Source organism: Monodelphis domestica, chromosome 2 (genome assembly GCF_027887165.1).
Source record: "Monodelphis domestica isolate mMonDom1 chromosome 2, mMonDom1.pri, whole genome shotgun sequence".
NCBI classification, from domain to species: domain Eukaryota; kingdom Metazoa; phylum Chordata; class Mammalia; order Didelphimorphia; family Didelphidae; genus Monodelphis; species Monodelphis domestica.
Window position 1 is genome coordinate 465,500,899 of NC_077228.1, and position 27,505 is coordinate 465,528,403.

General features: G+C 35.2%; 1 pseudogene; it reads left to right on the forward strand.

The window, feature by feature from the left end:
- The first annotated feature begins 1,375 nt into the window (after positions 1–1,375).
- LOC130456957 (solute carrier family 25 member 16-like) overlaps positions 1,376–27,505 on the forward strand; it is a 49,267-nt pseudogene continuing 23,137 nt past the window's right edge.

Below are 27,505 nucleotides of genomic sequence, written 5' to 3' on the forward strand. Positions count from 1 at the left end.
CTTCTGGAAATTTTGCAATGATTTGCAAATCTTGGAAAGTGAATACAAGTCATGACAACTTCCTTGCATTACATACAATATTCAGATAGATAATCTCATAGTACACTTATTTTAATTTTTTTTTACAATTAGATATATTTGAGTGGTACAATTCTTCTTCCAGTATACGTATTTTTGAGCTTATTTTATAGAATAAAAAGAGAAAACAAATTCAGTTCTGACTCAATATGTTTTTCTTCTGTCTCTTCTAAATGTCACTCCATCATTCTTTTTGGCTGTCTATTTCTAGTTTTGTTTCCCTCTATCTTTCCCCCCCTCTGTCTCTCATGCTGTCTCTATGTCTGTCTTTCTATTTTCACCCTTTGTCTCTGTCCCTCTGCCCTTCCTCCTCATCCTCACTCTTTTTTGCCTTACTCTTCTTCCTCATTCTCCCATTCCCCCAACATACTTAGGCATTAGTTTTGCTTAATTATTCTGTTACTCTTTCTTTTTTACATTATTTTTCAAGGGTAACATCCTCTGTGGGACTCCCCTAGCACAATGTTCACTCACAGATTGAGACTTCCAGGTGTTGGGTATGGCTAACCACAGGTTAAAAGAACTCCCTGGGTCTGCATTCCTAAACTGTAGCTCATGAGCCCCCATTGCATCATTTACATTTAAAAGTCAGCAAACAGGCACAATTGACTCAAAGCAAAAGGAATTAATTCAGATGACAATATAACAAAACATTTCTTATGAAGAAATGGAAGACACTTTCCAACAAATATAGATATCAACAGTGGGGGTAGTGGGTACACACACATAAATAACTATTAGAGAAACACACATGTAGGGAACACATTGGTTTAGTCAACTCATAACTCTATTGATGTGGAGGACTCTGATGCTCTTCTTTTCTCTTTTGGTCAACTAGATCCACTGTAAGGCATCCTGGCTGATTGTAAGAAGAGAGTAGAGGGTAGAAACCCCCTCACAAGAGTAAAGGAAATAGGTTCCTCTTCCAGAGGAGGCTTTCTTTCGCTATTGCTTCAGTTCAAGTTTCTCAGAACTGAATTCTTGACAAATAATTGACTATTTATTTAGGAATTGTGATATTATCTGTAAAAATTATTAGGAGTATGGCCAATTCTCTCAGTATGCCGTGGTTAACAACTCATTAATATCATCAAATTTTATTGAAAATTTTCATTCTCACTCCAAGAAGGTAGAGTAGAAGCCAGAAAAGATAGAACCACTTGAATCCTCTCCAACCAAGCTTAAATAATGCCTCAAAACAAAAAATGGAGTGAAAGAACCAACGAGGGAACAAAGTGAAGCAACTTTACTACAGAAAATAGTTGAAAAGTGGTTAGAGAGGGTCTGGTTCACTGGTATGAGGAAGAGAGCAAGATTCTACAAAGGAGTATTGGCAAAAGCCAAAACCAAGAGTCCACCTGCTCCATATTTACAATTCAAGGTCCTGAACCTTGGCCCAAGCCAACATCAAGACTCTGATACTCTGACTAAGCCAATAACAGTGCAACCTCACACATATCCCTTAATGTTCCAAGCCCTAGATCAAGCTTACAATGAGACCCCAAAACTTAGTGCAGGGCAGTCTCTGGTGTGCCTGGATGGGGCAGGCTATGAAGGAGTTCCTGATCCCCTGCCAAAGTCAAATCAAGTCTCCAATCCCAAGGATAAGGCAGTAGGCACGGTTCCTAATTGGTGTAAGCCCAAAGAGAAGCCCAGAGTTCTTTCCCAAGCCTGTAGTGTGGTCTTGAATCCCAATACAAGCTAGTCCACTAAATATCTGCTCTGTGTAAGTCCAGAGTGAGGCTGACAGCCCCAGCATAAGCCTGAAGTGAGAACCTGAACTCAAATACAATGCAATCAATAGCACACCCAGTTGGTGAAAGCCCAGAAGGAAAGCCAGAGCCACTATTCAAACTCAAGGTAAAATTACAAACTCCAGGTCAAGGTGTCTTTGACCTTATCAAAGCCAGAGTAAAGCCCAGAGCCCCTTCACAAGCCTGGGGCTAGATTTTGAGCCCCAGCACATGGCAATTCACAGTGCTTTGAGTTCTACATGACTTCAGCAGTCTCAGGGGATGACTGAATCAGCAGTGAGAGGGGACTTTTGGAGCTCCCAGTCAATAGGCTATCATACCACTTTGGAAGAAATGAAACTTGAAGAAACTCAGAACTAGAACTTAGGGCAAGAGCCAGAAAAGAAATAAAGTTTAAAGGAATGTTTCCTCTACTTTGAGAACAAAGTCCAGCTTTGTGATAAAAGTCAAGCTCAAGAAAAAAGCTGGGAAAATGAGCAAACATAAGAACACCACCTAAACATAGAAAATATTGGTGGAGAAAAAAGTAGAGCAAGGCACAGACTCAGAAAGAGATAGTGAAAGCAAAGCAAGTGCAAACAAAGCTTCAAATGAACATAGGAATTGGCCATAAGCTCTGGAAGAGTTCAAAAAAGAATTTCAAAACTCAATAAAGAGAGGCAGAGATAAAATGGGGAATAAAATGAAAGCAATGAAAGAAGAAAACAGCAGCTTGAAAAGAAAAATTGGGCAAATGGAAAAAGAAGCCAAAAGTTCACAGAAGAAAATAATTTCTTAATATTTAGAATTGCAGAATTGGACAACTAGAAACTAATCACTTTATGAGATGTTAAGAAGCAATAAGATAAAATAAAAAGAATGAAAAAAATAAGAAAACATGAAATAGCACATTGAAAAAACAACACACCTAGAAAATAGATCCATTAAAGACAATTTAAGAATTGTTGGAGTATATGAAAGCCATGAGCGAGGAAAAAAAAATAGGCCTATACATTATATGATAAGAAATTATCAAAATAAATTGCCTTGCTATTGTTAAAGAAGAAAACAAAATACAGATTTAAAGAATCCACACCTCATGAAATAAAGCCCCCAAAGATAATTACCAAGAATATTATGGTTAAATCACAGTGTCCCCAAGTCATGGAGAAAGTAATGCATGCAGCCAATAAAGAAAGAATTCAAATATCATGGAGCTACAGTAAGGATTACATGGGACCTAGAAATCTTGACATTAAAATTTTAGAAGTCTTGGACGATGATATTCCAGAATGCAAAAATACTATGTTTACAACCCCTATCACCTCCCCAGAAAAATTAAGTATATTATTTTTTGGGGGGACGGTGGGGGGATGGTCATTTAATAAAAGAGAAGACTACCAAGCATTCATGATAAAAAGACTAGACCTAAACAGATAATCTGATATCCAAATACAAGACTCAAGAGAAATATAAAAAGGTAAGAAAAGAAAGATAATTTTTAAAATTTTAAACATTATTTTTATTTAGTCAATTTCGAACATTATTCATTGAATACAAAAATAATTTTCTTTTCCTCCCTCGCCTCATGCCACCCCTCCCATAGCCGATGCACGATTCCAAAGGGTATCATGTGTCCTTGATCTGAACCCATTTCCATGTTGTTGGTATTTGTGCTAGGATGTTCATTTAGAATCTCCATTCCGGATCATATCCTCTCAGCCCCTGTAGTCAAGCAGTTGCCTTTGTTTGGTGTTTTTGTTCCCATGGTTTGTCCTTTGCTTGTGGATAGTGTTTTATTTTTTCTCATAGATCCCTGCAGGTTGTTCAGTGACATTGAATTGACCCTAATGGGGAAATTCATTATGTTCTATTGTACCACAGTGTATCAGTCTCTGTGTACAATGTTTTCCTGGTTCTGCTCCTTTCCCTCTGCATCACTTCCTGGAGGTTGTTCCAATCCCCATGGAATTCCTCCATTTTATTATTCCTTTGAGCACAATAGTATTCCATCACCAACAGATACCACAATTTGTTCATCCATTTCCCTATCAAAGGGCATCCCCTCATTTTCCAGGTTTTTGCATCACAAAGAGCACAGCTATGAATATTTTTGTACATGTCTTTTTCCTTTTTATCTCTTTGGGGTAAAAACCCAGCAGAGCTATGGGCAAATGGCAGACAATCTTTTCATGTCCTTTGGGCATAGTTAGAAATCGCCCTAGAGAATAGTTGGATCAATTCACAACTCCACCAGCAATGCATTAATGTCCCAACTTTGCCACATTCCCTCCAGCATTCATTACTTTCCTTTGCTATCATGTTAGCCAATCTTCTAGGTGTGAGGTGATACCTCAGAGTTGTTCTGATTTGCATCTCTCTGATTATCAGAGATTTAGAACACTTTTTCATGTGCTTATTAATAATTGTGATTTCTTTAACTGAAAACCGCCTATTCATGTCCCTTGCCCATTTTTCAATTGGAGAATATTTTTTTGATTTTTTGTACAACTGGTTTAGCAATTTATGAATTTGAGTAATTAGACCTTTGTCAGAGGTTTTTGTTATGAAGATTGTTTCCCAATTTGTTGCTTCCCTTCTGACTTTAGTTACATTGATTTTGTTTGTACAAAACCATTTTAATTTGATGTAATCAAAATTATTTATTTTACATTTTGTGACTCTTTCTAAGTCTTGCTTGGTTTTAAAATATTTCCCTTCCAAAATTTCCAACATGTATACTATTCTGTGTTCACCTAATTTATTTATAGTTTCCTTCTTTATATTCAAGTCATTCACCCATTCTGAGTTTATCTTGGTGGAGGGTGTGAGGTGTTGATGCAAACGTAATCTTTCCCACACTGTCTTCCAGTTTTCCCATCAGTTTTTATTAGTGAATTTTTGTCCCCAAAACTGGGGTCTTTGGGTTTGTCATAGACTGTCTTGCTGAGGTCACTAACCCAAGTCTATTCCACTGATCCTCCTTTCTGTCTCTTAGCCAGTACCAAATTGTTTTGATGACCACTGCTTTATAATATAGTTTGAGATCTGGGACTGCAAGGCCACCTTGCTTTGCATTTTATTTTTCATTATTTCCCTGGATATCCTTTATCTTTTGTTCTTCCAAATGAACTTTGTTATGTTTTTTTCTAGTTTAGTAAAAAAGGTTTTTGGAAGTTCAATGGGTATGGCACTAGGTAGATAGATAAGTTTGGGTAGGATGGTCATTTTTATTATATTTGCTCATCCTACCCATGATCAGTTAATGTTTTTCCAATTACTCAAATCTAGTTTCAGTTGTGTGGAGAGTGTTTTGTAGTTGTGTTCATATAGTTCCTGTGTTTGTCTCAGGAGATAGATTCCTAAGTATTTTATACTGTCTAAGGTGATTTTGAATGGAATTTCTTTTTCTAATTCCTGCTGCTGAGATGTGTTAAAGATATATAGAAATGCTAATGACTTGTGTGGGTTTATTTTGTATCCTGCAACTTTTGCTAAAATTGTTGATAATTTCCACTAGCTTTTTGGTTGATTCTCTAGGATTTGTTAAGTAGGCCATCATGTCATACGCAAAGAGTGATAGCTTGGTCTCCTCATTGCCAATTTTAATGCCCTCAATTTCTTTTTCTTCTCTAATTGCTACTGTTAGTGTTTCTAGAACAATGTTCAATAATAAAGGTGATAAGGGGCATCCTTATTTCACTCTTGATCTTATTGGGAATGAATCTAGTTTATCCCCATTGGAGATGATGTTAGCTGATGGTTTTAGATAGATACTTTTTATTATTTTTAGGAAGGATCCTTCTATTCCTATACTTTTCTAGTCTTTTCAATAGGAATAGGGGTTGTATTTTGTCAAAGGCCTTTTCTGCGTTTATTGAGATAATCATGTGATTTTTGTTGGTTTGCTTGTTGATATGGTCAATTATGAGAATGGTTTTCCATCCTTGCATTCCTGGTATATATCCTACCTGATCAAAGTGAATAACCCCTGTGATGACTTGCTGGCGTCCTTTTGCTAATATCCTGTTTAAGATTTTTGCATCTATGTTCATTAAGGAGATTGGTCTGTAGTTTTCTTTCTCTGTTTTTGGCCTGCCTGGCTTTGGGATCAGTACCATGTTTGTGTCATGAAAGGAATTTGGTAGAACTCCCTCTTTGCTTATTATGTCAAATAGTTTGTATAGTACTGGGGTTAGCTGTTCTTGAAATGTTTGATAGAATTCACTTGTGAATCCATCAGACCCTGAGGATTTTTTCTTAGGGAGTTCTTTGATGGCCTGTTCAATATTTTTTTCTGATATGTGATTGTTAAAGAATTCAATTTCTTCTAATAATAATCTAGACAATTTATATATTTGTAAAAATTCATCCATATCACCTAGATTGGCATATTTATTGTCATATAGTTGAGCAAAATAGTTTTTAATGATTGCCTTAATTTCTTCTTCATTGGAGATGAATTCTCCCTTTCCATCTCTAATACTATTAATTTGATTTTCTTCTTTCCTCTTTTTTATTAGATTGACCAATATTTTGTCTATTTTGGTTGTTTTTTTCTTTCAAAATACCAGCTTCTAGTCTAATTTATTAGTTCAATAGTTCTATCATTTTCAATTTTATTAATTTCTCCCTTAATTTTTAGGATCTCTAATTTGGTTTTCTTCTGGGGATTTTTAATTTCTTCGCTTTCAATTTTTTTGATTTGTGTATCTAATTCATTGAACTCTGTCCTCCCTAATTTGTTAATATATTAACTCAAGGATATAAATTTTCTCCTGAGTACTGCTTTGGCTGTATCCCATAGAGTTTGAAAGGATGTCTCATCATTGTCATTTTCTTCAAAGAAATTATTATTTGTTTCTATGATTTCTTCTTTGATTAGTTGATTTTGGAGAATCATATTATTTAATTTCCAATTAGTTTTTTACTTAATTCTCCTTGAACCCTTACTGATTGTTATTTTTATTGCCTTATGATCTGAAAAGGTTGCATCAATTATCTCTGCTTTTTTTGTAGTTGTATGCCATGTCTTTATGACCTAGTATATGGTCAATCTTTGTGAATATGCCATGTGCTTCTGAAAAGAAGGTATAATCCTTTTTTGTTCTTATTTATTTTTCCATATATCTACTAATTCTATTTTTTCTAAAAATTAATTCACCACTTTTATCTCTTCCTTATTTGTTTTTTTATTTGATTTATCTAAATTTGATAGTGGTAGGTTCGTGTCTCCCTCTAGTATGGTTTTACTATCTATTTTGTCCTTCAATTCTACTAGTTTCTCCATTAGAAATTTTGGTGCTATACCATTTGGTGCATACATGTTGATTAATGATATTTCCTCATTATCTATTCTCCCTTTTATCAGGATGTATTTACCTTCACTGTTCCTTTTAATCAGGACTATTTTTACTTTGGCTTTGTCAGATATCATGATTGCAACTACTGCCTTCTTTCTATCAGTTGAGGCCCAATAGGTCTTTCTCCACCCTTTAATTCTGACCTTTGAGTATATATTCACCTCATGTGTGTCTCTTGTAGACAACATATGGTAGGATTCTGGATTCTAATCCAATCTCCTATTTGTCTACATTTTATGGGTGAGTTCATCCCATTCACATTCAAAGTTAAGATTGTCTCTTTTGAATTCCCTAGCATTTTGTTATCCTCTCCTAGTTCTGACCTTTTTTCTTGTGCTATGTCCTTTTAGTCCAGTGGTTTACTTTTAGTCAGTCCCCCTATTCCCTTCCCTTGATATGCTTCCCTTTCTGTTCCCTTCCTTTTTGTTTCCTTCTTGTTGTTTAGGGTCTGTTAAGTACCCCCCTCCTTCTTCCCTCCCCTTTTTTATTTTTGAGTTCCCTCTCTCCACCCCCTTTGTTTCCCCTTCTTCCTTACCCTGTAGAAGAGAAAGACTTTAAGATCCCAATGGGTCTAGATGTTCTTTCCTCTCAGAATTGATTTCACTGAGAGTAATATTCAGGTATCACCTATTTGCACTCTCTTCCTCTCCCTCTTATAATAGTATTTCCCCCTCCACTTTCCATGTGTGTCGTTGTGTGACAACAATTATTCTATTTATTTTATTTCTTAAAATATCTCTTAGTACCATTGATCCCCCCTCATCCTTTCCCCCCTTTTCATTTTATAGCCTTTAATGCCCCAATCTTTTCTTATGAATGATTCTTCTATTTAATAAAATAATAATGAAAACATTTTTGAGAGTTACAAATTACATTTTCCCCATAAATTAATATATATAGTTTGACCTAATCATAGCCCTTAAGGAAGAGAGTTTGAATAAAATAATAAAAATGAGAACAAAAGAAGCATTTTCTCCTTTTCCCTTTCTTTCATAATTACCTTTTCATGTTTCTCTTGATCTTTGTGTTTGGATGTCAAACTTTCCACTTAGTTCTGGTCTTTTCCTTACAAATACTTGGAAATCTTCTATTTTGTTGAATGTCCATACTTTCCCCTGGAAGTATATAGTCAGTTTTGATGGATAGGTGATTCTTGGTTGAAGACCAAGTTCTTTTGCTGAATATCATGTTCCAGGCCTTGTGGTCCTTCAGTGTGGAAGCTGCAAGGTCTTTTGTGATCCTGATTGGAGCTCCTTTGTATCTGAATTGTTTCTTTTTGGATTTTTACACGATTCTCTCCTTGACTTGAAACTGCTGGAATTTGGCAATTACATTTCTGGGAGTTGTTTTTTGGGGGTTTAGTGTAGAGAGTGTTCTACAAATTCTTTCAATGTTAATTTTTCCCCCTTGTTCAAGAATTTCAGGGCAGTTTTCTTGAATGATCTCATGTTGTCAAGGTTCCTGTTTACCCTTGACTTTTCAGGTAGACCAATGATTCTCAAATTGTCTCTCCTTCCTGTTTTCTTGATCTGTCACCTTGTCAGTAAGATATTTTACGCTTTTTTCTATTGTATCAGTCCTTTGACTTTGCTTTATTAATTCTTGCTGTTCTGCAAGGTGATTGGTTTCCAGTTGCTCAATTTTGGCCCTTCAGGCCAGGTTTTTTGCTTTAATCTTTTGGCATTCAGCGGTAATTTTTTTGGTTCTCTAATATAATTTGTTGCTTTTCTATTTGATCTATTTCCCACTTCTCTTTCCAGAGGGCTTCTATCTTTCTGATGATAAGCTCCATTTGAGAGTCTTCCAGGGCTTGTGGACAATTTTAATTTTTTTTTTTTTGGTTTTGCCTTTGTTTGAGTTTTGTCCAGTATTTCCTCTGTAGCTTTGGTTTTTCCTCCATTAAATTTTTTGAGGGTGAAAGCTTTCTTTTTTGATTTCCTGGTGGGATTTTGAGGCTCCTGTGCACAGTTAGCCATTTTTTCTGGATGTTTTCAGTTCCTTCTTTAGTCAGAAATCATAATCTGCTGGGCAGGTTTTTTGTGTATGGAGTTAATGAGCAGGCTCTGGATTCTCCTCAGTCCTTTGTGGCTTTTCTTGGTACCTTCCTCCAGGGGGTGCTCAGTTTCTGTGCTCAGAATTTCTCTATATCTCCAACACATCTCACCAGCAAGAATTAGAAAGAGAAATTCCATTTAAAATTAACCAATACAATATAAAATACTTAAGAATCTATCTTCTGAGACAAACACAGGAACTATATGAACACAACTACAAAACACAACTAAAAATACATCTAAACAATTGCAAAAACATTAATTGCTCATGGGTAGGATGAGCTAACATAATAAAAATGACACTCCTACCCAAATTTATTTACTTATTTAGTGCCATACCCATCGAACTACCAAAAAACTTTTTTACTGATTTAGAAAAATTATAACAAAGTTCATTTTGAAGAACAAAAGATCAAGGATATCCAGGGAAATAATGAAAAAAATACAAAGGAAGGTGGCCTTGCAGAACCAGATCTCAAACTATAATGTAAAGCAGTGGTCATCAAAATAATATAGTATTGGCTAAGACAGAAAAGAGGATCAGTGGAACAGACTTGGGGTAAATGATCTCAGCAAGACAGTCTATGGCAAGTCCAAAGATCCCAGCTTTTCGGACAAAAGTCCATTATTTGATAAAAACTGCTTGGAAAATAGGAAGACAGTGTAGGAGAGACTAGATTTGGATCAACATCTCTCATCCTACACTGAGATAAATTCAGAATGGGTGAATGACTTGAACATAAAGAAGGAAACTATAAGTAAATTATATGAACACAGAATAGTATTCATGTCAGACCTTTGGGAAAGGAAAGATTTTAAAACCAAGCAAGACATAGAAAGTGTCACAAAATGTAAAATAAATAATTTTGATTACATCAAATTAGAAATTTTTGTACAAACAATATCAATGTAACCAAAATTAGAAGGGAAGCAACAAATTGGGAAACAATCTTCATAACAAAAACCTCTGACAAAGGTCTAATTACTCAAATTTACAAGGAGCTGAACCAATTGGACAAAAAATCCAGCCATTCACCAATAGATAATTGGGCAAGGGATATGAATAGGCAATTTTCAGTCAAAGAAATAAAAATTATTAATAAGCACATGGAAAAGTGCTCTAAATCTCTTATAATAAGAAAAATGAAAATCAAAACAACTCTGATGTACCACCTCAAACCTAGCAGATTGCCTAACATGAAAGCAATGGAATGTAAAAATGCTGGAGGGGATGTAGCAAAGTGGGGACATTAATTCATTTGGAATTTTGGATTGATCCAACCATTATGAAGGGCAATTTGGAACTATGCCCAAAAGGCACTAATAGACTCTCTGCCATTTGATCCAGCCATAGCTCTGCTGGGTTTGTACCCCAAAGAGATAATAAGGAAAAACACATGTACAAGAATATTCATAGCTGTGCTCTTTGTGGTGGCAAAAAATTGGAAAATAAGGGAATGCCCTTCAATCGGGGAATGATGGAGCAAATTGTTATATATGTTAGTAATGGAATACTATTGTGCTCAAAGGAGTAATAAACTGGAGGAATTCCATGGGAACTGGAACAACCTCCAGGAAGTGATGCAGAGCGAAAGGGGCAGAACCAAGAGAACATTGTATACAGAGACTGATACACTGTGGTACAATCGAATGTAATGGACTTCTCCATTAGTGGCAATGGAGTGTTCCTGAACACCTTGGAGGAATCTATGAGGAAGAACACTATCCACATTCAGAGGAAAAACTGTGGGAATAGAAACACAGAAATGTAACCACTGGTTGATTACCTGGGTCCAGGGGATATGGTTGGGGATGTAGACTCTAAATGAACATCCTTGTGCAAGCAACAACAACATGGAAATGGATTCTGGTCAAGGACATCTGTAATACCCAGTGGAATTGGGCGTCAGCTATGAGGTGCTGGGTGGAGGGGAAGGAGGAATAGAATATGATTTTGGTAACCAAGGAATAATGTTTGAAATTGACCAACTTTAAAAAAAAAACAACACTAACAAGTATAGGACTATTTGGACCATTTCTTATAATGATAAGCAGTATCTATCTAAAATTATCACCAAATGTCAATGGGGATAATTTAGAAGCCTTTTTGATAAGATCAAGAGTGAAGCAATGATGGCCAATATCACTATTATTTAATACTGTATTAGAAATACTGCCTTTAGTAATAAGAAAAGAAAGAGAAATTGAAGGAGTAAAAGTAGTCAATTAGAAAACTGAATTACCACTTTTTACAAATGATATGATGGCATACTAAGATAACCCTAGAGAATCAAAATAAACTACATAAATCATCAGTTTTTCTTTATATTACCAAGAAAATCCAGCACCAAGAGATAGAAAGATAAATTCAATTTAAAATAACACTAGACAACATAAAATACCTGGGAATCTACTTTCCAAGACAAAGGAATTATATGAACACAATTATAAAACACTTTTCATAGAAATAAAATCAGATTTAAACAAGTGGGAAAATATTAATTGATCATGGATATACTGAGCTAATATAATAAAATGACAATTCAAACTAAACTCATTTATTTATTCAGTGCCATATCAAATCAAACTACCAAATAATCAATTTATAGAACTAGAAAAATAATAAAATCCATTTTAAACAAAACAAGAACATTAAAGGAATTAATGAACAAAATAGGAAGGAGCACCAGATTTCAAACTACTATAAAGCAATAATCCTCATAATAGCCTAGTACTGGCTAAGAAATAGAATGGTGGATCAGTGGAAAAGTGGAAAAGACACAATATACTGGGCAAATAACATTAGGAAATTAATGTTTGATAAAGATTTCAGCTTTAGGAATAAGAAAGAACTCACTACAAAAACTGTTTGGAAAATTGGAAAACAGTGTGTCAGAAACTAAATATAGATCAAATCACACAACCTTATACACAGATAAGGTAAAATAGGTATATGATTTAGATATAAAGTGTATTAAATTTGGGGATAATAGAGTAGCTTACCTGTCAGGTCTGTAGAGAAAGGAAGAATTTATGATCAAACAAGAGATAGAGAACATTATAAGATATAAAATGAAAAATTCTTGATTTTATGAAATTAAAAAGCTTTTGTATAAACAAAACCAATATAGTAAAGACTAGAAGGAAAATCATAACAAATTATAACACATTTCTCTGATAAAGGTCTATCTAATCTCTTAAACTATAGAGAACTAGTCAAATTTATAAGATTATAAGTTATTCCCCAATTGACAAATGGTCAAAGGATATAAACAAGGATATAAACAAGCAATATACAGATGAAGAAATCAAAGTTACCCATTTTAGAAAAATGTTCTAAATCCCTCTTGATTAGAGAAATGCACAATAAAACAACTCTGAGTTACCACCTCACACCTGACAGATTGGATAATATGACAGTAAATGAAAGTGATAAATACTGGAGGCCATGTGGCAAAATTGGGATACCAATGCATTGTGTTGTGAACTTATCCAACCATTTTGGAGGGCATTTTGGAACTATGCTGAAAGGGTTACAAAATTGAGCATACCGTTTGATATTGAAAAGCCACTACTAAGCTTGTATTCCAAGGAGAGAATTTAAAAAGGGAAAGGACATAATTGTACAAGAATACTTTTGAGTTATTTTTATGGTGGCAAAGAATTGGAAATTGAAGGAATGCCCATCATCAGTTGGGGAATAGCTGAACAAATTGTGGTAAATGTTGGTGATGGAATTCTATTGCAGGATGATTTCAGAAAAAAAAAAAGCTGAGAAAATCTACATTAACTGATGCAGGGTGAAATAAGCAGAAGCAGGAGACCATTGTACTCATAACAACAATGAACAACTGTGAAAGAACTAGCTACTCTCAGCAATACGATGACCTGGGACAATTCTGAAGGTCTTATGACAAAGAATTCTATCTACCTCCAGAGAAAGAACTGCTGGAATCAGATGCAGGTCAAAGCATACTATATTTCACATTAGTTTATTTATTGTTTCATTTTGTTTTATATGTGTATTCTCTTATAACAATGACCTATATTGAAGTGTGTTTGCATGATTATATATATATATATATATATATATAATTCATATCAAATTGCTTACCATCTCCAAGAGGGAGGAGTAAGAGGGGGTGAGAGACAATTTAGATCTTGTAATTATAGAAAAGATATTTTGAAAATCATTACATGTAATTGGAAAGAATAAAGTATCTTTGAATTAAAACACTTTCATCTCTCATACAGGATTAACAAAGCACAGATAATTCTTTATACTCTAAGTTCTTAATATCTTCTTGTCTGTTATTTTCCTTTTAAATTATTTAATTTATTTCTTTATACTTTCAAAAAAAAGAATAAAGGACTTGAGGTTAATTGTTTGGGGTGTCTAGATCACCTAGCAAACCAATCAAGATACGATAAAATCTGTCCAAATTGATACCACAATATTTAGAGCAATGTAGATCTGCTCAAAAATATTTTTGTTTGTTTTTTAAGTTCATGAATGATCTTGTATAGTGTGTTCTAAGTGAGTCATTAGACCTTAGTACTCTAAAGAGGCAATGTCTATAAGGATCCATTCAGTCATCAAATGGGAAGACATTGGGACATAAGCATTTAACTAGGCAAAACTGCCTCAAAGAAAATGATCTGACATAAAGGAAGCATAAGAAAACTGCCTAATTATAGTCTGAAAACAAAGCAAAATAAAAATGCCAATTTTTCTCTGTTGAATCCTTGAAAATTCATTTAGTACTCAAATAGATCCCAAAGTAACCTCACAGTGTCGTCTCCTTTCTGAGTTATTCAGCAAATACTAGTAATAGTTTGGGTTCCCTAAGGGATAGTTTTGATAAGGATACTCTCGTTCCACACTTTTTAAACTATAATTCCATAGATACTAGCAATATGTTTACCTTTAACAGTTAGGTAGAGGACACAAATACCTTAAATCAAAGGTATTTACAGAAATGCTATTGCATAAACTAGAGTAAAGTATATCCTTCCTACAATTACTCTGGAGAATCAGTAAAAAGAATAGTCATCAGAAAAGCACAGAGCCAAGGTAGCTCAAATGCCCCACAATTCAGAGCTCTAGTGTCTTGTTTTTTCACCAAGGGAATAGCTGTGCTGGACACGCAAGTCACTACCGGAACTAATCCTTTTCCCAACTCTTCTTGACTTCACAGTTAGACTGAGTTGGTGCTCTGCTGTGACAGTGTCTTCTACCATGCTAATAACTATTGCAAGAAGACACAAGAGTATATTCAGAAAAGGAAAAGAAGCCTATCTCTTATCCAGGTGATGAAAAATTCCCTTTCAAGTATGGAGAGCTACATTTATAGCTGGCTCCCTTCTCTGTCTCTAGGGCTCTCACTCCTTAGGACTATATCTAGCCTTAATTTGCTAATAATACCTTTTGGTCCCTGGCTAAGATGGAAGTAAAGGCATGGTATACCTAAACTTTATGTTGTTTTGATGATGGTTTAGTTACTTTTCTGGTGTGGAATGAACATGAGTGTTCTTGGTGCTACTGCTATTCTGGTCTATTTTGGTGGTAACTTCTGTATCTCCTGACTCATTTCCTCTCTGAGTCTTCTCAGATTTCTGGTAATCTTGAAGAATAATGACTAGAAGGAGAAGTTTATAGCCTTTTCTTTTTAACTTTTTTTTTTAATCCTTCACATTTGCAGATGAAGTTCATGTGAAATTTTATTTCATTTGACTATGTACATTATACTATAATTATATTATAATTTTTTTTCAATTTGATGAAGGGAGTCAGGAAGAGGAGAGACAATAGAGGTAGGGTTGCCAAAAAAGAGAAAGAAATAGAAAAATCATAATAAAAACATTTTCAATAAAAAACACACACAGAAAAGAACATAAGGCAGGCCAAAGAAAATTACAGAATAATAAAGAAGTTACATGTTAACTTCAAGGTTACATGTTAAATTAATTATAGAATTAAAAGCAAATTGTATATAATAGAAACTTTCATGAATAAACCTATTTTAATCAACTTTGCATATGGAAAATCTCATTTTATTTGTCATTTCTTAAATTATGAATAGTCAGCTAAGTGGTACAGGGGATAGAGTGCCGGTCCTGCAGTCATCTTCCTGAGTGCAAATGTGATCTCAGTTACTTACTGGCTATGAGCTTCTTGCCAAGTCACTTAACCTGTTTGCCTCAGTTTCCTCAACTATGGAATAATCTGGAGAAGGAAATAGCAAAGTATTCCAGTATCTCTACCAAAAAAAAACTCCAAATAAGGTCAGTAAGAGTCAGATACAACTGAAAAAATGAATGAACAACGTTAAGAATGAAAAAATAAATAGAAGCTTTTTTAATGAATGTTTCTTCCTTTTTAAAGATAAAAAAGGGAATGTTGATTCTTTAACGCTAATAGAATGGCTGCATTGTCTAGATGCCAATAATTTCATCAAGATACCTACAGGAACTTTTTCGTACCCAACAAAGATATCAAACACTCTTAAGACATAAAGGAGAATAGATAGCTCACTAGATGGTGAAGAGAGAGAAATATTCAGAAAATAATGCAATGTAAACACAAAAAAATATTTCCAAAGAAGAGGATGGTAAGGGCTAGGTAATTGGATTGTGACTTTCATAGGGTCACACAGCTACTATATGTCTGAAGTCAGATTTGAACCTAGGACATCTGTTGTTTAGTCCTGGTTCTCTATCCACTGAGTCATTTAGCTGCCCCATTAAAATAAATTTAAAAGGAAAGTCTCCCTAACTTAAAATAAAACAAATTCCTTCCTTTGTTGCTACCACCCCTCTATAGTGTTGTTCTATATTCCTTCTCTAGTTCTCTGCTAACATTTGAAAAAGTCTAAATTTGTCTTCACTTCCTAATTATCTATTAGTCACTCCTCAAATCCCTAGAATCTGCTTTCCAACACCATCACTCAATCCAAACTGTTCTCTTCAAGATTGTTCTTAGAGGATTACCCTTAATTACCAAATCTAATTGCTTTTTCTCGGTCTTCTTCCTTTTTGAACTTGTTACAGATTTAACATTTCATCATTTCATGATCTCTCTTCCCTTAACTCTTATGACTCTGATCCCCTCTAGTTCTACATTTACAGATGTGTAAGGACACGAGATTTGTAGGGGTTGGGGCAGACAATTCTGCACTGATATGCCAATTATAGGGTGATATACTCTCCAGGGAATACTGAGATACTGAAGAAATGGGAAACTTAGTTATTAATAGGTTTTGCTGAAGTTTATTAGGATAATTGAGGGAGTTTACTCACAAAAGATCAGTCCTTGATAGTAGCAGGACAAACTAGCATGATGGATCCCCAGTCTGGGTTAGATATTATATAGAAACAGAACCAAGAAAGTATGGCACATTTATTGAGTGACCTGTGGTTTAGGTGCCCTAATCCTCTGTTTGCTTCAGTTTCTTCACCAATAAAACATGAAGGGAGAGGAATTACATGAACTCTAGGGAACTTTTCATCTCCTTGATTACCTCATTTGAGGTATTTGAGCAGAGACTGAATGATCATTGTTGAATAGATCATAGGATCTTTCTTTCAAATATGGCTTGGAATAAATTTTGGCTGACATCTCTGGTAACTTTCAACTAAAATTTTCTGTGAACTATCTCTACATGGATGTTCTGTCGGACTTTCAAACTCAATATATGCAAAACCAGAGTCTTCTTCCATGTTTATCAGATTTACGAAGACATAAAGTTAGGTGGCATGGATATTTTTTCCATGGCAGCAGAAACTCCTGCCTCAAATATGTAGACAAGCTAGAACAAATGATAACAAATTTAATGAAAAATGAAGTTTAATAGATTTAAATAGAAAATCTTTAATCATCGGAATTCTTATAACCACTTGCCTTTTCATAGCATCACAAATTTAAAATTGGAAAGGGTCATAGTTGTCATCTAGTCGAACATCATTACTTTATACATGGCTAAATAGAGACCCCAGGTGAGTTCAAATGCATACAAGTGACAAAGCCTCTTCGAATTCAGGACCTAAGACTCCAAATCCACTACTCTTCCCATTGCACTTATTTCTGTTTGTCATCAATACATAGTAAACTCCTTTTGTTTTATAGCTATGCATCCTGACTTATTATGATGCCTCGCATTTGAAGGCAGGGGTTCAGACCAGTGATTCAGTTAGTATTGTGAATCCCTAGCAAAGGAACTCCATTTACTAGGGCAGAGCTACTAACATTCTGTGACTCAGAACATTGTCTGAGAGTACTGACATGGTAAATGACTTGCCCAGGGTCACATAGGTAGTATCAGAGGTAGGAATTGAACTTAGAACTTTATTTCTCTAAACTCACCCATCTTTTATGTGCTCATAAGATTGACACTTAATGAATGTTTATTTAATTTTTGCAAAATCAAATGTCATTCATTATTATAGAAATAGAACAATAGAAAATAGAGACAATAGAAGATGAGGTCATGATAAAACTCCTACAATACAAAATGTGCACCTGGGTTCCTCTTAAATGATAACATGAATGTAAAATGATAGAATTAGAAATTTGACCAAAAACAAATCTTAATGCTGTGTGTTTAAGATAGCGATTTCTTAACTGAAATGAGTAATTTGAATAATAAGAAATAATAAGCACATTGTAAAAAGGTTGAGCTAATCAGCCACATTTTCTTCACTATAGTCTCTCTCAATTTAAATACAGTAGACAATGTTTCAGTTTTTTCTAACCTGTAGCAAGAGTGGATCTGACCTTCCCCAGAGATCTTGTCCAAAAGATTTCTCATGTTTAATACTTCTTACTATAGAAATGATTCTCCAGCCAGAGATCAGGAGCCCTGCAGAGGATATGCATGCTTCAGTGAAGGACAAGCACTTCTTTCTAATAGCTTTCCTGCTATGATTGGATGAAGGGATACAAATTTGTTGCCTCATTCAGGGCTTCTCATCTGGAAGAATAAATTGGTTCATGGTTGGTCATTAGAAAGGGAAGATTGATGAAACAAAAGAGAAGCCATTTTCCATTCCACTTTTCTCTTCCCCTCAAAAATAAAATTGAGGCTCTAATTGAAGATCAGTATTCAAATAAAATATAATTACAAGTTGATGCTTCATGAAACAATTTGTACAGCCTACCTTCCATTTATATAGATTTATAATAAAATATTAAATTTTAGCACCTTTTTTCAAATAAGAACCTCACCTCAAACCCTAGCTCAAAGTCAGATCTCATGGGTCAAATATTCTTAGATCATTTTGGTTGAATATTTTATTTCTTCTTATGTATTATATTTATCATTTTTGTACCTTTCATAATCCCTTTATGAAACTAGAATCTTAAAGCCAATGATGAAAAAGTAAGTATAATGAAAGAGTGTTAGGCTTCAGATAAACAATATAACTTAACATTATGTGTGACCCATAAATCACTTGACCCGGTGTCCTCTTGCTAATCATCCATTCCAAATTCCAGTCCTGGATTATTCCCACCATCCATCCACCTCCACTCCTCTAGTACTGCTAACTTCTACTGGAAGAAGTAGTAACTTTGCTGACTAGGTCCACCTCAACATCAACTATGTTCTTATTGCTACATACAAATATCTGTATCCATCCTTGATTCATTCTTTGTGATATTCTTTACATGTAGCACAGTAGATAGAACCACTCTGTCAGGAAGATCTGAGTTCAAATACAGCATCACATAGTTACCTGTGGGATCCTGGGTAAGTCACCCTGTTTGACTCGGTTCTTCATTTGTAAAATAAGAAGAAAATGGCAAACCTTTCCATTAACTTTGCCCTGAAAATCCCATATGAGGTCATGAATCTTTGGATACACTTAAAACAACTGAATAACAAATTTTTTACAATGGCCCTTTGAAACCTTTTTAAATCACAGCCACCCAACCCATCCACCATCATCTCTTCCTTCCTTCTCAGGATAGGGCTTCACCTTGTATTTCACTGAAAAATATATGCATTCTGACTCAAGTTTTCTCTCCTCCCAATCTAATCTATTCTTCTTACCAGCAGTACCTGAATATAAGGTGGGCTTTTCATGACAAATGCTAATCCTCTACTTGGACCCATGGTACCATCTTTTCCAATCTAATCCAGTAGTTTTTTCTTTGAATCACTCCTTTTCCTCTCCCTAATTTTAAAGTTCTCCTTATTCCCTGTGTGTTCCCAATGTAGGTTTTAAAATGTTGTGGACAAGGAAACTGCATCCCCCAACATGCCCTCCCCCTTATTTCCTGACATGGGATTTGTCTTGAATGGACTAATCCTGTGTTGGGGGAGGGACCATGCCCCCCTACTTCCTAGTGTGGGATTGACTTTGAATTGGACTAATACCATGATAGGGAGGGCCCACACTCCCTACTTCAGGGCACAACATTGGTCTATATAAGGACCAATCCCCCAAACAAGAAGGAACTTGGAGACAGAGGAGATTAACACTAGCAGGGGAGTTAATTAATTTCAGCCCAGGGAAACTCAGGTTTTTCTTATTTTATTAAAATTAGTAATATAAAAAAGTTTTTCTAGATTCACAAGTTAATTTTCTCAAACATTCAATGAACAACTGATCCCAATATTGTACAAATTATTTGACAAAATAAGCACAGGAGTTCTACCAAATTTCTTTGATGACAAAAATATGGTACTGATTCCAAAGCCAGGCAGATCAAAAACAGAGAAACAAATCTATAGACAAATCTCCGTAATGAACATAGATGAAAAAATCTTAAATAGAATACAGCAAAAATACTCCAGCAAGTAATCATGAGGATTATTCATCATGACCAGGTAGGATTCATACCAGGAATGCAAGGATACTTTAATATTAGGAAAACCATGCACATAATTGACCATATCAACAAGCAAACCAACAAAAATCACATGATTATCTCAGTAGATAGAGAAAAAGCCTTTGACAAAATACAACACTCATTCCTATTGAAAACACTAGAAAGTATAGGAATAGAAGGGTCTTTCCTAAAAATAAAAAACAGTATATATCTGAAACCTTCAGCAAACAACATCTGCCATGGGGATAAACTAGAAGACTTCCCAATAAGATCAGAAGTGAAATAAGGATGCCCATTATCACCTCTAATATTTAACATTATACTAGAAATACTAGCAGTAGCAATTAGAGAAGAAAAAGAAATGGAAGGCATCAAAATAGGCAAGGAGGAGACCAAGTTATCACTCTTTGCAGATCACATGATGGTCTACTTAAAGAATCCTAGAGATTCAACCAAAAAGCTAGTGGAAATAATCAACAACTTTAGCAAAGTTGCAGGTTACAAAATAAACCCACACAAATCATCAGCATTTCTATATATTTCCAACACATCTCAGCAACAAGAATTAGTAAGAGAAACTCCATTTAAAATCACCCTAGACAATATAAAATACTTAGAAATCTATCTGCCAAGACATACAAAGACACTATTTGAACACAAATACAAAACACTATCCACCCAATTAAAAATAGATCTAAATAATTGAAAAAAACATTAATTGCTCATGGGTAGAATGAGCTAACATAATAAGAATGACAATCCTACACAAATTAATTTACTATTTAGTACCATACACATCAAAGTACCAAGAAACTTTTTTACTAATTTAGAAAAAAAAACTATAACAAAGTTCATTTGGAAGAAGAAATGATCAAGAATACCAAGGGAAATATTGAAAAAAAATGTGAAGGAAGGTGTCCTAGTAGTACCAGACCTCAAACTATACTATAAAGCAGTGGTCATCAAAACAATATGGTACTGGCTAAGATAAAGATGGGGAGATCAGTGAAATAGGATTGGAGTAAATGACCTCAGCAAGACAGTCTGTGATAAACTCAAAGATCCCAGCATTGGGCGTGAAAATTTACTATTTGACAAAAATTGCTGGGAAAATTGGAAAACAGTATGGGAGAGATTAGGTTTATGTCAACATTTCACACTCTATACCAAGATAAACTCAGAATAGGTGAATCACTTGAATATAAAGAAGGAAACTCTAAGTAAATTAGGTAAACATAGAATAGTATATTTGTCAAATCTTTGGGAAAAATTTGAAGTCCCAGCAAAAGTTAGAAAAAAATCACAAAATGTAAAATAACTAAGTTTGATTACACCAAATTAAAAAGGTTTTGTACATACAAAACCAATGCAACTAAAATTAGAAGGGAAACAACAAATTGGGGAAAATCTTCATAACAAAAAATCTGACAAAGGTCTAATTACTCAAATTTATAAAGAGCTAAATCAATTGTACAAAAAATCAAGCCATTCTCCAATTAATAAAGGGGCAAGGGACATGAATAGGCAGTTTTCAGTTAAAGAAATAAAAACTATTAATAAGCACATGAAAAGGTGTTCTAAATCTCTTATAATCAGAGAGATGCAAATCAAAACAACTCTGAGGTATCACCGCACACCTACCAGATTGGTTAACATGACAGCAAAGGAAAATAATGAATGGTGGAGGGGATGTGGCAAAATTGGGACATTAATTCATTACTGGTGGAGCTGTGAATTGATCCAACCATTCTGGAGGGTAATTTGGAACTATGCTCAAAGGGCAATAAAAGACTGTCTTCTCATTGAACCAGTCATAGCACTGCTGGATTTATACCCCAAAGAGATAATAAGGAAAAATACATGTAGAAAAATATTCATAGCTGTGCTCTTTGTGGTGGCAAAAAATTGGAAAATGAGGGGATGCCCTTTGATTGATGAATGGCTGAACAAACTGTGGTATCTGTTGGTGATGCAATACTATTATGCTCAAACAAGCAATGAATTGGAAGAATTCCATGTGGACTGTGATGACTTCTAGGAATTATTGCGGAGTGAGAGGAGTAGAACCAGGAGAACATCATACACACAGACAGATATCCTGTGGGACAAACACATGTAATGGACTTTTCCAAGAGCAGCAATTCAATGATCCAAGACAATTCTGAGGGACTTAGGAGAAAGAACACTATCCACATTCAGAAGAAGAGCTATGGGAGTAGAAACACAGAAGAAAAACAACTGTTTAATCATATGGGTCAATGGGGATATGGTGTAACATTTAAAATTTAGGGAAACTGAGGCAGGTAGAAATCAGTTTCTCTCTGCAAGGAGTATGATATTTTTAGAGGCTTATTAAAGGTTTAGAATTTAAGAAAAATACAAGTAAGAAAGGCACGTGTCTAGGCCAGAGGGAAGCCTAGACAACCTCACCTACATCATGAAAGACCCATCTGCTTGCAAGTGGAAAAAGGAAAGAAATGAGAGGCCCAGAAGTCTTTCCAATCAGGTTAAATACCCCATCTTGATCTCGGCCCAGGTGAGAATTCAGTGATATTACAAAGCATTCTGGGGAAGTGGAGCAAGGACTTCTGGGGATTGAAGTCGTGGATTCAAGTCTCCATTTTTACATTCACCGTTTGATCCTTTGGGAAGGACTTCCCCAAAGGATCATGAAAACATAATCAATTTAAAGATTGCAATAATTTGAGGATAAGAGAAAAAAAAGAACAAAACCAATAATTGCTGAACGCATTGACAGAAAGCCAATTAGGGGGCAGTCCTCTTTGGCATGAAAGTATACATACAAATAAATGTTCAATCAACCACACCCAAAGTTCATTTTTGTGCAGCTTGTGGTCTGGAGGCTTCTTCATGGTGGCTTCTCCAACAGTTCAGTTTCTGGATTCAGAGAGGTAGCATCTTTCTTTGTCTAAAATTCTTCTCAAAAGGAATTTAAACTTTGCAATTTAAAATAATGATATTTTTTACATTCCCCCATTAAGAGGGTGATTGAAAAATACAGGATCACTTAGGGATGCATGGGTGATGTATGAGTTATATGAATTAATTGGCAAGAAAAATTAAAAAGATATCAGAAAAATCCAAAAGAAAAGAAAATACTGGAGGAAAATATAGGGTATCAAAGTCTTATGTGTAAAAATTCTAAGTAAAAGAAAAATAAATCTATAACAGGTCCTTGAATCAGGGCCCAATCAAAATGATCTAAGCAATGATGCATTTACCCAGTCAGTAGCTAGGACTACAGAAAGGTACCACACTATGAAAGACAGAAAAGGGACTAGATTATAGAAGCCAAGGTTTGGGGATACTCGTCTGTGAGTATTTTCAGAGTGAGTGTGGACACAAGGAAAGCCTATGTTTAACAATGTTAAACACAGTAACTAGGATCAAAACCTTTGCATTGGCCTAGAAGTGCATCAATCCATCCTGGATTGGTTTTTCTTTGGCCCTGTGCAATGGCTCTTTTGTGTATATCTTGTCCTGGAATCAGACAGAATCATTAAGCAAAGTCCCATAATTTTTAAAAAATAATTAGTGGCATCACTTTTATAGTCTCTAGCTTTTGGAGCATGCATTGACAAATGTATCTTAAACTTATATTACTGAAAAAGTCAAAAAGTTAAAGAAAACCTTAATGCTGGTGACATGTGCTTCAAATATATAAAAGAGAGAAAAACAAAAAAACTGAAATAGTATATTGCACATGCAAGAAAAATATGATAAAAGAGTTTTAAAAATTCAAAAATATAACTTATAATCATTGACACACTGTGTCAGCTAAGAAAATGTAGAATACAAGGCTTTCTCACCAAAAATGAGATCCATTTCCTCCTCATATCTGGCCATGATCCAGTGTGAGTGAAAGCAAATGAATTAAACAAGGTAACAATTTAAATTTTTAAAGAACAGTAGTACAAATGTGTAGTTATCAATATCCCCAAAATTCTCAATAGCCCAATTAATTACAATAGCAAACAAACCCACTATCATATTTCACATAAGTTGCTGTATAACATTTTAAAAGCCTATGAATTGATGGATATTTGTCACAAGATTTTACAATCATAGCAAATCGTTCAACCTTGGTATTTAAACATATTTTTAAACAAAGTAAAATTCATATTGCGTTAAGAACATAATCAAGAAATCTAGATATCATTCTGGTGGAAGTAAAGTGGTGAGCTGAAGAGTATAAATGAGGGATTTTTTGGTGGCTTTTTAGGGGTACAAATGCCCTGAGATTAAGTGCCCCAACTCCATTCATACATTCATATGTAGAAATGTGGGAAGGTTGGGGGTTATAAAATGTATCTCACTTCATCTATTAGAATGGGCCTTACCTTGTGGTAGGGGCAGGCAAAAATGACCAGAGATTGGTAAGAAATTTCTAAAATTCATGTTTAGAAACCCCTTAAAATAAGTTGAGATAAATTATTTAGCACAGTAAAATTTCCAAAGGTTGTTGTAACAATCGTAATCTGTTTTGACGAAGTCCATCTACAAAGTAAAAAATAGTAAAGCTGTTTTTTCACATATGGGCTTAATCACAATGATATTTGTTCAGTATGGTTATAGGGGAAAAGCAACAGAATTTAACAGTTAAACTGAGTACATTAAAATGATTCAGTGTAACAGAATAATATTGAATGCAGTAATATATGAAATTAAAATCACAAAGTTAAACCTTAAACAAAGCAAACAGTAAAATACAATAGAATACAGAGATTTTTTATAAACCATTGGAGTCTGAAATGCCTTAAAATATATAACCTCCATTCTTTAAAGTTCCTTGGGTTTGTTATCCATTTAGATGTCTATTGTCCCAAGTCAGAGTGCTAAGGGCTAAGCAATGGGGCGACCCATCCAGGGCTACACAGCTGGGAAGTATCTGAGGCCAGATTTCAGCTGAGGACCTCCTGTCTCTAGGCCTGGCTCTCAGTTCACTGAGACACCCAGCTGCCTCCCCAAAGTTAGCTAAATGGTTGTAGGGAGCTGAATCTCCTCCCTCACATGCAGGTGAAGTCAATAAAAGTATCAATGCAATTAAAAGATATCCTTGTAAAATAGCCATATTTTTAAGTTCCTGCTTGAAAAAACCTTTCTTCTTTCCCTCTTTTCTCTCTCCCCTCCTACTATCCACTCACGTGGTCAATACCCCTGTGTTTTACCAGCTAGTAGAAATGAGTCTTGAGTGATGAGCGGATCTGCTCCAAGGCTAGAGTTTGTTGAGCAGGCAGGTCACCAGGTGATTGCAATCTAGGTTGAATCAGGTGGGCCAGGTGAGCGAGAGAAAGACCAGGAACAGCAGCCAGAGCAGGAGCGGGCAGCCAGGGTGGGCAGGTGAGCTGCAATCTGGGTCAAACAGCAAACTGGACTGGAGTGGAGGCTGGAATGCAGGAAAGCAGGGCTGGGAGCCAGAGCGGTCAGCCTGGGTGGGCAGGGCTGGGAGAGAGTGGGCCTTATCAAGCAAACAGGTCCAGATTTACAGGCAACAGTAGCCAGGCCAGAAGGGCTGTGACCAGGTGATCGATATTAAATCAAGAAAATCCAAAGCTGATGGCTGCCTGCAGGAGCTGATCAAGATGGTTTTCCAAATAAAAGCATCTTGGAGAAACGTGGCTTAAAAAATTTTCTAGGCAGTAGCTATTAAAGGCTGAACTAAAGATCAGTAAAGAAAATAATCAGAAGATTGAGATATTTCATTTTCCTGAAGTGGTTATGCCAAACTGTAAAGATAATAATTTAGGGAAACTGAGGAAGGTAGAAATCAGTTTCTCTTGGCAAGGAGTATGATATTTTTAGAGGTTTATTAAAGATTGAGAATTTAAGAAAAATACAAATAAGAAAGTCACGTGTCTAGGCCAGAGGGAAGCCTAGACAACTTACCTACATCATGAAAGACCCGTCTGCTTGTAAATGGAAACAGGAAAGAAAAGAGAGGCCCAGAAGCCTTTCCAATCAGGTTAAATACCCCATCTTGATCTCAGCCCAGGTGAGAATTCAGTGATATTACAAAGCATTCTGGGGAAGTGGAAGAAGGACTTCTGGGGATTGAAGTCTTGGATTCAAGTCTCCATTTTTACAATGATTGGGGTTATAAACCCTAAATGATCACTCTAGTGAAAATATCAATAATATGGAAATCGGTCTTGCCAATGAAACATGTAAAACCCAGTGGAATTGTGCATCAGCTAAGGGAGGGATTTGGCGGAGGGGAGACAAAGAACATGATTTTTGTAATCCTGGAAAAATACTCTAAATTTATCAATTACATAAAATAAAAAATGAATAAAATTTTTAAAAAGAGTTTTTCTTATTTTAATCATTTCACCTAGCTGACAACACATATTCCCAGACTGACCCAATTCTTACTAAAAAATTTACTTGAGCCTAGACTCTCCTAAGTCTCCCTTTTCTAAAGTTGTATACACCACTTTATCATTTCCCACTCACTTTTCAAACCCTTTCAGTTTGGTCCACCTCATCACTGAAGCTATCCTCTCTGAAGGAAAGAAAGAATCAGTGTGGAGAATTTCTCTTCATTGCAATGGCCTTTTCTCATAGTTCTTCCTTTTAGACTTTTCTGCAGTACACTTTCTCCTCCCTAGGTTTTGTTTTCTGATGCTACTCTATCAAGTTTCTCTTCTTACCTTCCATACTGATCCTTCTCTGTCTTTTTTTTTGCAAGATCATAACCCATGTTGGGGTCAGCTGAGTGGATTGAGAGACAGGCCTAAAGAAGGGAGGTCCTGGGTTCAAATCTGGCCTCAGACACTTCCCAGCCATGTGACCCTGAGCAAGTCACTTAACTCCCATTGCCTAGCCCTTACTGCTATTCTGCCTCAGAATCAGTACACAGTATTGAGTCTAAGATGGAAGTTAAGATTGTTTTTTTTTAAACATCATAGCCGATATATTCCCCCACCTTTATTCATGAATGTGCCCTTGTGACTCTTCTACTTTTTTCTTCCTTCTTTCTCAACTTTTGTTGAGTCAGTCTCTCTTGGCATCTCTGTCTTTATTCCTCTCAGGGTTCATGATATAATACTTTTCAAACTTTGAAGCACTGATATTAATGATGATGTCATCTCACTCCTCTGTATCACCATATGCATCTTTTAATTTTCTCATTTATTAAATAAAAACAATATTTCCACAAATCCCTCATTATATCATTGTGAGGAAATATAAGCCACTTGTAATCTTTAGAATCTTGAAGAAAAATTACTTATCCATTTTTGTCTTTATATCCCAGAATCTAGCATGTAGGTAGATACTAAATGAATGTTTATTAGATTACATTTTAGAAACTGAGACAGAGGTTTGCCTAAGACTGGAGGCAGAAACTAGTAGGGACCAGATGCCAGCTTGAATGTTCATCAAGTCACACTGCCAAGGATCAAAGATGCCAATTATTCAATTGCC